The sequence below is a fragment of the Arachis hypogaea genome, chromosome 6 (assembly GCF_003086295.3).
Source record: "Arachis hypogaea cultivar Tifrunner chromosome 6, arahy.Tifrunner.gnm2.J5K5, whole genome shotgun sequence".
Classification (NCBI taxonomy): Eukaryota; Viridiplantae; Streptophyta; class Magnoliopsida; order Fabales; family Fabaceae; genus Arachis; species Arachis hypogaea.
The window spans coordinates 78,078,640-78,088,358 of NC_092041.1; the positions used below are offsets into that span (position 1 = coordinate 78,078,640).

Consider the following 9,719-nt stretch of genomic DNA (forward strand, 5'->3'; position numbering starts at 1 on the left):
GTGTAGTCACAAAATAAATACTAAAATTAAAAACATAATAAAAACAACAGAAGAAAAAGCACACCCTGGAGGAAGGGTTTACTGGCGTTTAAACGCCAGTAAGGAGCATCTGGAACAGAGCATGATCTGGCGTTTAGGCGACTGAACGCAGATAGAAAAAAACAAGCATGACTGCGTTCAACGCCAGAAACATGCGCAAATGGTGTTGAACGCCCAAAACAAGCATGAGCTGGCGTTCAACACCAGAAACAAGTATTCACTGGCGTTAACACAAGATTGCATGCAGAGGGATTTTACACGCTCATTGTGCAAGATGTAAATCTTGACACCTCAGATCTTGTGGACCCCACAGGATCATCTCAGGATCTGTGGACCCACAGGATCCCACCTACCTCACCCCTTCTCTCCTCTTCAACAATCCATAAACACTTCCCAAAACCCTCACAATCACCTCAATCTCTTTCCCCATCACCTCTTCACACTCACATCCATCACTCTTCCCCATAAACCCACCAACCCTTCAAAATTCAAAATCTCTTTCCCACCCAAACCCACCCTAAATAGCCGAACCTACTGATGAGGGATAATTTATACGCTTTTGCATTGTTTTTAGTATGTTTTAGTATAGTTAATAGTTTTTTATATTTTTATTAGTTTTTAGTAAATTCACTTTTCTGGACTTTACTATGAGTTTGTGTGTTTTCTTGATTCAGGTATTTTCTGACTGAAATGAGGGACCTGAGCAAAAATCTGATTCAAGACTAAAAGGACTGCAGATGCTGTTGGATTCTGACCTCCTGCACTCGAAGTGATTCTGGAGCTACAGAAGCCCAATTGGTGCGCGCTCCAACGGCGTTGGAAAGTAGACATCCTGGCTTTCCAGCAATATATGATAGTTTCTACTTTGCCCAAGATTTGATGGCCCAAACCGGCGTCAAAGTCACCCTCAGAATTCCAGCGTTAAACGCCGGAACTGGCACCAAAGTGGGAGTTAAAGCCCAAACTGGCACAAAAGCTGGCGTTTAACTCCAAGAAAATCTCTACACGAAAATGTTCAATGCTCAGCCCAACACACACCAAGTGGCCCGGATGGATTTTATGTCATTTACTCATCTCTGTAAACCCTAGGCTACTAGTTCTCTATAAGTAGACCTTACTATTGTATTTTGAATCTTCTGATCTTGGAATCTTTTTTTTTAGATTTTGATCATTGGGAGGCTGGCCTCACGGCTATGCCTAGACCTTGTTCTTATGTATTTTCAACGGTGGAGTTTCACACACCATAGATTAAGGTTGGAGCTCTGCTTACCTCGAGTATTAATGCAATTACTATTGTTCTTCTATTCAATTCCGCTGTTCTTGTTCTAAGATATCACTTGTTCTTCAACTTGATGAATGTGATGATCCGTGACACTCATCATCATTCTCACCTATGAACGTGTGCCTGACAACCACCTCCGTTCTACCTTAGATTGGGTGAATATCTCTTGGATTCCTGATACACGATGCATGGTTGATCGCCTGACACGAGCGCTCGCCTGACAACCGAGCCAGCCATTCCGGGATCAGAGTCTTCGTGGTATAGGCTAGAACTGATGGCGGCATTCAAGAGAATCCGGAGGTCTAACCTGTCTGTGGTATTCTGAGTAGGATCAATGATTGAATGACTGTGACGAGCTTCAAAACTCCTGAGGGTGGGGCGTAGTGACAGACGCAAAGAATCACTGGATTCTATTCCGGCCTGATTGAGAACCGACAGATGGATAGCCGTGCCGTGACAGGGTGCGTTGAACATTTCCACTGAGAGGATGGAGGTAGCCACTAACAACGGTGAAACCCTTGCATAAGATTGCCATGGAAAGGAGTAAAAGGATTGGATGAAGATAGTAGGAAAGCAGAGAGACGGAAGGGACAAGCATCTTCATACGCTTATCTGAAATTCCTACCAATGAATTACATAAGTATCACTATCTTATCTTTATGTTTTATTCGTATATCACCCATATCCATTGAGTTTGCCTGACTAAGATTTACAAGGTGACCATAGCTTGCTTCATACCAACAATCTCTGTGGATCGACCCTTACTCGCGTAAGGTTTATTACTTGAACGACCCAGTACACTTGCTGGTTAGTTGTGCGAAGTTGGTTTATGCCATGGTATGAACACCAAGTTTTTGGGTCATCACCGGGATAATTGATTTGTGAAAAGTAGTGATCACAATTTCGTGCACAAGTTTTGCGCGTTGCTGGGGATTGTTCGAGTATGGACAACTGACGGTTCATTTGTTGCTTAGATTAGGTATTTTCTTCTTCAAGTTCTTAAGAATGAATTCTAGAGTTTCATGATGATCTGTTGAAGTCTGGCTGGTTGTGAAGCCATGTCTAATTTCATTGGACCGAGGTTTCAACTTATCATCACAAGAGCTTGTTGATTTCTATCAATCTTGCTATTGAGCAGTGTCTGCTAAGGCTTGGCTGGCCATTGGCCATGTCTAGTGTTTTGGACCGGAGCTTTCTTTGAAAGCTTGGCTGGCTGTGAAGCCATGTCTAATTCCTGGACCGGAGTCTTAGACTAGCATTGCAATGATTCCTGGAATTCTCATTAAGAATTTTGATACCTTTATTTTCTTTTCCACTTAATTTTCGAAAAAGCAAAAAAAAAATTACAAAATCATAAAATCCAAAAAAATTTTCTTGTTTGAGTCTAGAGTCTCATTTTAAGTTTGGTGTCAATTGCATGTTTTTGCACTCATGCATGTGTCTTCGTTAATCTTCAAGTTGTTCTTGATGATTTCATTGCTCTGATCTTTGAATTCTATTGACTTGAGTGTTTATGTGTCTCATGTGCATTCTCATTCTGTTAGTGTCAGTAGTATACAAACTGCTAAGTTGGTGTCTTGCATGCATTGGTATTTGATTTAATTGCATTTTGATTATTCTTTATTATTAAAAATCCAAAAATATTTTTAATTTGTGTCTTTCAAGTCAATAATACAGAGAATTTGAAGATTCAGAACATACTGCAGAGGAATTACACAGAAAAAGTTGGGCGTTCAAAACGCCCAGTGAGGAAGACAGACTGGCGTTTAAACGCCAGCCAGGGTGCCTGGCTGGGCGTTTAACGCCCAAAAGGGTAGTGTTTTGGCGTTAAACGCCAGAATGTGCACCATTCTGGGCGTTTAACGCCAGGATGGCACAAGAGGGAAGATTCTGTTTTCAAATCAAATTTTTTTCAGGTTTTCAAAATCTTTCAAAATCAAATCTTTTTCAAATCAAATCTTTTCAATCAAATCTTTTCAAAATCAATTTCTTTCTATACTTGCTATCAATTAATGATTGATTCAACATTTCAGGTATGTTGCCTTTTCTGTTGAGAAAGGTTTAATGTTTGAATCATATCTTTTCTTGATAGCCAAGTCATTAATTTTCAAAATCAAATCTTTTTAAAATGTTTTTCAAATCATATCTTCTCAATCACATCTTTTTAAAACTAATCATATCTTCTTAACCACATCTTTTTCAAAATAGTTTTCAATCAATCTTTTTATTTCTAATTTCAAAATCTTTTTCAAAAATCACTTTACTTTTTTTCCACTTTTATTTTCGAAAATCAATTAGTGTTTTTCAAAATGTTTTCAAAATCTTTTACTTAATTTTCGAAAATTGCTTCCCATTTTTTCACATCTTTCTATTTATGGACAAACACTATTCCTTAATGCAAAATTCAAACTCCATCTTCTTTGATAAGTTCGAATTTTCTCCTTCTGCCTTCTATTTTTCTTTTCTTCTGACACCTCAAGGAATCTCTATACTGTGACATAGAGGATTCCATATTTCCTTGTTTTCTTCTCTTTCATATGAGCAGGAGCAAAGACAAAAGCATTCTTGTTAAGGCTGATCCTGAACCTGAAAGGACCTTGAAGCGAAAGCTAAGAGAAGCTAAAGCACAATTCTCTGTAGAGGACCTAACAGAAATCTTCAAAGAAGAAGAACACATGGCAGCCGAAAACAACAACAATGCCAACAATGCAAGAAAGGTGCTGGGTGACTTTACTGCACCTACTCCCGACTTCTATGGGAGAAGCATCTCTATCCTGCCATTGGAGCAAACAACTTTGAGCTTAAGCCTCAATTAGTTTCTCTAATGCAACAGAATTGCAAGTTCCATCGACTTCCATTGGAAGATCCTCATCAGTTCTTAGCTGAGTTCTTGCTAATCTGTGACACTGTCAAGACTAATGGGGTTGACCCTGAGGTCTACAGACTTATGCTATTCCCTTTTGCTGTAAGAGACAGAGCTAGGATATGGTTGGACTCACAACCTAAAGAAAGCCTGAACTCTTGGGAAAAGCTAGTCAATGCCTTCTTGGCAAAGTTCTTTCCACCTCAAAAATTGAGTAAGCTTAGAGTGGAAGTCCAAACCTTCAGACAGAAGGAAGGAGAATCCCTCTATGAAGCTTGGGAAAGATACAAACAATTAATCAGAAAGTGTCCCTCTGATATGCTTTCTGAATGGAGCATCATAGGAATTTTCTATGATGGTCTCTCTGAACTATCCAAGATGTCTTTGGATAGCTCTGCTGGAGGATCTCTTCATCTGAAGAAGACGCCTACAGAAGCTCAAGAGCTAATTGAAATGGTTGCAAATAACCAATTCATGTACACTTCTGAAAGGAATCCTGTGAACAATGGGACTAGTCAGAAGAAAGGAGTTCTTGAGATTGACACTCTGAATGCCATATTGGCTCAGAACAAAATATTGACTCAACAAGTCAATATGATTTCTCAAAGTCTATCTGGAATGCAAAATGCACCAGGTAGTACTAAGGAAGCTTCATCTGAAGAAGAAGCTTATGATCCTGAGAACCCTTCAATGGAAGAGGTGAATTACATGGGAGAACCCTATGGAAACACTTATAATCCTTCATGGAGAAATCATCCAAACCTCTCATGGAAGGATCAACAGAGACCTCAACAAGGTTTCAACAATAATAATGGTGGAAGAAACAGGTTTAGCAATAGCAAGCCTTTTCCATCATCTTCTCAGCAACAGACAGAGAGTTCTAAGCAGAACCACTCTGACTTAGCAACCATGGTCTTTGATCTAATCAAAACCACTCAAAGTTTCATGACTGAAACAAGGTCCTCCATTAGAAATTTGGAGGCACAAGTGGGTCAGCTGAGTAAGAAAATTACTGAACTCCCTCCTAGTACTCTTCCAAGCAATACAGAAGAAAATCCAAAAGGAGAGTGCAAGGCCATCAACATGACCGAATTTGGAGAGGAGGAAGAGGCAGTGAACGCCACTGAGGAAGACCTCAAAGGACGTCCACTGACACCCAGTGAGTTCCCCAATGAGGAACCATGGGAATCTGAGGCTCAAAATGAGACCATAGAGGTTCCATTGGACTTACTTCTGCCATTCATGAGCTCTGATGAGTATTCTTCCTCTGAAGAGGATGAGTATGTCACTGAAGAGCAAGTTGCGAAATACCTTGGAGCAATCATGAAGCTAAATGACAAGTTGTTTGGAAATGAGACTTGGGATGATGAACCCCCTTTGCTCACCAAAGAACTGGATGACTTGTCTAGGCAGAAATTACCTCAAAAGAGACAGGATCCTGGGAAGTTTTCAAGACCTTGTACCATATGCACCATGACCTTCAAGAAGGCTTTGTGTGACCTAGGATCAAGTGTAAACCCCATGCCTCTCTCTGTAATGGAGAAGCTAGGGATCTTTGAGGTGCAAGCTACAAAAATCTCACTAGAGATGGCAGACAATTCAAGAAAACAAGCTTATGGACTTGTAGAGGATGTTCTGGTAAAAGTTGAAGACCATTACATCCCTGCTGATTTCATAGTCCTAGAGACTGGGAAGTGCATGGATGAATCCATCATCCTTGGCAGACCCTTCCTAGCCACAGCAAAGGCTGTGATTGATGTTGATAGAGGAGAATTGATCATTCAAGTGAATGAAGAATCCTTGGTGTTTAAGGCTCAAGGATATCCCTCTGTCACCATGGAGAGGAAGCATGAAGAGCTTCTCTCAAAACAGAGCTAAACAGAGCCCCCCACAGTCAAACTCTAAGTTTGGTGTTGGGAGGCCACAACCAACTTCTAAGTTTGGTGTTGAACCCCCACATTCAAACTCTAAGTTTAGTGTTGGGAGGTTCCAACATTGCTCTGAGCATCTCTGAGGCTCCATGAGAGCCCTCTGTCAAGCTACTGACATTAAAGAAGCGCTTGTTAGGAGGCAACCCAATGTTATATTTTATCTATTTTTCTTTGTTATTTTATGTTTTCTGTAGGTTGATGATCATGAGAAGTCACAAAATCAATGAAAAAAGCAAAAACAGAATGAAAAACAGAAAGAAAAACAGCACACCCTGGAGGAAGAACCTGCTGGCGTTTAAACGCCAGTGAGGCTAGCAGATGGGCGTTTAACGCCCAGTCTGGCACCATTCTGGGCATTTAACGCCAGAAAGGGGCACCAGACTGGCGTTAAACGCCAGAAAAGGGCAAGCTCTTGGCGTTAAACGCCAGAAATGGGCACCAGCCCGGCGTTTAACACCAGAATTGGCTCAAAACGCATTTTTGCATGACATTTGGTGCAGGGATGACTTTTCCTTGACACCTCAGGATCTGTGGACCCCACAGGATCCCCACCTACCCTACCACTCTCTCTCTCTTCTTCACCCATTCACCAATCACCTCAACACCTCTTCCCCAAAAACCTTTCACCTATCAAATCCCATCTTTCTCTTCACCACTCACATCCATCCTTCATAAAACCCCACCTACCTCACCATTCAAATTCAAACCACTTTCCCACCCAAACCCACCCATACATGACCGAACCCTACCCTCTCCCCACTCCTATATAAACCCATCTTCACTCCTTCATTTTCACACAACCAAAACAACACTTCTCCCCCTTTTTGGCCGAACACAAAGCCATTCCCTTCTCTCTCATTTCTTCTTCTTCTCCTCTCTTCTTTCTTCTTTTGCTCGAGGACGAGCAAACCTTTTAAGTTTGGTGTGGTAAAGGCATTGCTTTTTGTTTTTCCATAACCATGTATGGCATCCAGGGCCGGAGAAAGCTCTAGAAAGAGGAAAGGGAAGGCAAAAGCTTCTATCTCCGAGTCATGGGAGATGGAGAGATTCATCTCAAGGGTGCATCAAGACCACTTCTATGAAGTTGTGGCCTTGAAGAAGGTGATCCCCGAGGTCCCTTTTTCACTCAAAAAGAGTGAATATCCGGAGATTCGACATGAGATCCGAAGAAGAGGTTGGGAAGTTCTTACCAACCCCATTCAACAAGTCGGAATCTTAATGGTTCAAGAGTTCTATGCCAATGCATGGATCACCAAGAACCATGATCAAAGTGTGAACCCGGACCCATAGAATTGGCTTACTATGGTTCGGGGGAAATACTTGGATTTTAGTCCGGAAAATGTAAGGTTGGCATTCAACTTGCCCATGATGCAAGGAGATGAACATCCTTACACTAGAAGGGTCAACTTTGATCAAAGGTTGGACCAAGTCCTCATAGACATCTGTGAAGAGGGCGCCCAATGGAAGAGAGATTCAAGAGGAAAGCTGGTTCAATTGAGAAGGCATGACCTCAAGCCCGTGGCTAGAGGATGGTTGGAGTTTATCCAACGCTCAATCATTCCCACTAGCAACCGGTCCGAAGTTACTATAGACCGGGCTATCATGATCCATAGCATCATGATTGGAGAAGAAATAGAAGTTCATGAGGTTATAGATCAAGAACTCTATAAGGTGGCGGACAAGTCCTCTACCTTGGCAAGGTTAGCCTTTCCTCATCTCATTTGTCACCTCTGTTATTCAGTTGGAGTTGACATAGAGAGAGACATCCCGTTTTAGCATATATTTACTATCTTTTGAGCTTTAGCATATATTTACTCTTATGGCACTGTTTATTTTCACAACTCCGTTCAACTAACCAGCAAGTGTACTGGGTCGTCCAAGTAATAAACCTTACGTGAGTAAGGGTCGAATCCACAGAGATTGTTGGTATGAAGCAAGCTATGGTCACCTTGTAAGTCTCAGTCAGGCAGATTAAATTGGTTTATGATTTTTTGGAATAATTAATAAAAAGGAATAATAAAAGGGATAGAATACTTATGCAGATTCATTGATGGGAATTTCAGATAAGCGGATGGAGATGCTGTAGAGCTCTCGGACGCCTGCCCTCCTACTGCTTCTACTCAATCCTTCTTACTCCTTTCCATGGCAAGCTTTGTATAGGGGTTCACCATCAACTGTGGCTACTTTCTTCCTCTCGGGGAAATATCCTGTGCGGCTGTCACTCGCACAGCTAACCAGTCTGGAGGCATCACCCATGGCTGATGGCTACATCCCATCCTCGCAGTGAAAACTAATGCACGCACTCTGTCACAGTACGGCTAATCACCGGTTGGTTCCCGCTCCTACTGGAATAGAATCCCTCTTTTGCGTCTGTCACTAACGCCCAGCAGGTTAAAGTTTGAAGCACGTCACAGTCATTCATTACCGGAATCCTACTCGGAATACCACAGACAAGGTGAGACTTTCCGGATTCCCAGGATCCTACTCGGAATACCACAGACAAGGTGAGACTTTCCGGATCCTCATAAATGCCGCCATCTATCTAGCTTATACCACGAAGATTCTGTTGGGGAATCTAAGAGATACGCATTCAAGCTCTGTTGCATGTAGAACGGAAGTGGTTGTCAGTCACGTACATTCATAAGTGAGAATGATAATGAGGGTAATCTGACTCATCACATTCATCATGTTCTTGGGTACGAATGAATATCTTGGAATAAGAACAAGAGAGATTTGAATAAAAGATAATAGAATTTCATTAATACTTGAGGTACAGCAGAGCTCCACACCCTTAATCTATGGTGTGCAGAAACTCCACCGTTGAAAATACATAAGCAAAGAGTTCAGGCATGGCCGAATGGCCAGCCCTCTCTAACGTGATCACAGGATTCAAAATACAATCCAGGATGTCTAATACAATAGATAAATGTCCTATATGTACTAGACTAGCTACTAGGGTTTACATGAGTAAGTAATTGATGCATAAATCCACTTCCGGGGCCCACTTGGTGTATGCTTGGGCTGAGCTTGATCATTCCACGAGCTAAGGCATTTATTGGCGTCAAACTCCAGGTTATGACGTGTTTTGGGCGTTCAACTCCGGATAATGACGTTTTTCTGGCGTTTAACTCCAGACAGCTGCATGAACTTGGCGTTTAACGCCAAGTTACGTCGTCATTCTTCGAATAAAGTATGGACTATTATATATTGCTGGAAAGCCCTGGATGTCTACTTTCCAACGCCGTTGAGAGCGCGCCAATTGGAGTTCTGTAGCTCCAGAAAATCCATTTCGAGTGCAGGGAGGTCAGATTCCAACAGCATCAGCAGTCCTTTTGTCAGCCTTCTTCAGAGTTTTGCTCAAATCCCTCAATTTCAGTCAGAATTTACCTGAAATCACAGAAAAACACACAAACTCATAGTAAAGTCCAGAAATGTGAATTTAACATAAAAACTAATGAAAACATCCCTAAAAGTAGCTTAAACTCACTAAAAACTATATGAAAACAATGCCAAAAAGCGTATAAATTATCCGCTCATCACAACACCAAACTTAAATTGTTGCTTGTCCCCAAGCAACTGAAAATCAAATAGGATAAAAAGAAGA

The 9,719-nt window shown here is 41.5% G+C and overlaps 1 non-coding gene across 1 annotated transcript; it reads right to left on the minus strand.

Annotated features, from left to right (window-relative positions):
- Nucleotides 1-4,400: 4,400 nt before the first annotated feature.
- LOC112700271 (small nucleolar RNA R71) lies at nucleotides 4,401-4,508 on the minus strand. The gene has a single exon (XR_003153181.1). It is a non-coding gene; the product is annotated as a small nucleolar RNA R71 (small nucleolar RNA).
- Nucleotides 4,509-9,719: the final 5,211 nt, after the last annotated feature.